This window comes from Cebus imitator, unplaced genomic scaffold (genome assembly GCF_001604975.1).
Source record: "Cebus imitator isolate Cc_AM_T3 unplaced genomic scaffold, Cebus_imitator-1.0 Scaffold557, whole genome shotgun sequence".
NCBI lineage: Eukaryota > Metazoa > Chordata > Mammalia > Primates > Cebidae > Cebus > Cebus imitator.
In genome coordinates this window covers 930,769-932,505 of record NW_016107872.1, presented here as the reverse complement: position 1 = coordinate 932,505, position 1,737 = coordinate 930,769, and the positions used below count along the sequence as shown (strand labels likewise).

General features: G+C 37.2%; 1 long non-coding RNA gene across 1 annotated transcript; it reads right to left on the bottom strand.

Annotated features, from left to right (window-relative positions):
- Positions 1–370: 370 nt before the first annotated feature.
- LOC108294031 lies at positions 371–1,518 on the bottom strand. The gene is made up of 2 exons (XR_001820888.1): positions 1,178–1,518; positions 371–1,045 (listed from the first exon to the last, which is right to left on the bottom strand). It is a non-coding gene; the product is annotated as an uncharacterized LOC108294031 (long non-coding RNA).
- Between the last annotated feature and the right edge of the window lie 219 nt (positions 1,519–1,737).

The window sequence follows — 1,737 nt, the reverse complement described above, 5'->3', positions numbered from 1 at the left end:
TTCATGTTCAGATAGATTGGAACTGATATGGTAGTTTCATTATTACCAGATACTCACAAAATTTACTTCCGACTGGCTCTCCATTATCCTAACATTGTAACTTCTACCCTAAATATCACCTCTTGGTTTTAAAAAACACTAGATATCTGTTGATGTATCTGCATTTAAGTCAACAGGAAGGATGTGGAAGTGAGGAGCAGAAACTGATATTCTTCCTGATCAATTTCTTCTGAAAACTCTTTATTGAAGTTCTATAAAATGCTTGGTTTAATGTCATTAGCCTGATGCTATTTGGCCAAACATAGTTAAAAGGGAGGAAGGGAAATTAAGGATTTTATCTAAGTAAATAAACCCTAAATAAAATCAGTGTTCTGTTTTAAGGAAGAGGGAAAGAAGAGATATTTTCTCCATATTTTAAATAACACTTTCTGCCTGATTCAAATTAAAAGATTTCTACAAAAGAGAACCTTTCTCCATCTTTGTAGGATGTGTGGCTTAGAATACAATTATTCTTTGTTTTCAGAAATGTCTTGTAAATTAAGCTCATTAAGAGTCCACTCAAAAGGCAAAAAAAGAAAAAAAAAAGAAGTGAAATGCAGTAGATTTTATGGGTTTTAACTTTTCAACTGAAGACATGCCCCTGAATTTTCAAGAAAGCCTATCCTTTCTTCACTTTAAGCCCATTTGGATTTGGCTGGTTGCAACACCCCCTTATGTCCCAGAGAAGCCTTGATTGGCCTAAGCTAATCACGCATACAATGGCTAAGGGGATTCTTAAGGGATAAGCAAGAAGCCCAATTCTATTAAGGGAGGGTCAGATCCAAGATTTTACCTGATTCTTAGAAACTAAGAAACTTAGTTTCTCTTGATGCCAGACACTTACCTGGAAGATTGCATCTCTGAAAGCAGCTGGCAGTAATCCTGTGTCTCTGGATGCAACTGGCAATAATCCTGAGACCTCAAGGGAACAGGCTGTCTGAGAATGGAGTCAATTTACAGACAGATATTTTAACAGGCAGAAAGTGAAGTCAGATCACTGGAGATCCTATAGGAATTCCAAAGAAATCATGTCAGTTAAGCAAAATTGTGTCAGGTTTTTTATCCATTTACAGCCAAAATAGTCTTTATCATCATAGAAAAAAAAAGCATATATGATTGACTATTATATATTGGTTACCATGCATTTCATGTTGACATATTTTCTTTTAATAGTGCCCAATAATGTCTCCATAAAAAATGGATAATAAAAAATATATCCTTTAGCCAGTCAAAGAAATACTAGATTGTTATTTTCCAAATGGAAGAAATTTTTGCTGGATTACAGCATTATAGTATTCCTTATTTCTTTTTATCTTTCTTCATATTGTAGCACCGGAGCGAGCAGAAAATCAACACCAAGACAAAAGTATGCCAAATTGCAGGGTCTTTTTGCTGACGGCCACGGAGGAATCATGTCTCTCCAACCCATGGCCCCGAGCTCATGGGGAGCAAGGCATTTAAGCTGCAAAACCACATCCTTTTCTTGTTCAAGGGGACACAGGGGTGTGCAAGGCAAGCTTTTTGTACAGAAGCTAAAGTCTGCGGTTTATTGCAAGGGAAGAGGGGTAGCAGTGGAAATTTTTACCCTTAACACTTCTGAGAATTGACGTACATTAACTGTTCTGAGAACGACACCTCTGCCCAGGGCCCAAGTGGCTTCTCTATAAGATGCCAGTGCTTAGGCTTCAGTTCTAGCCC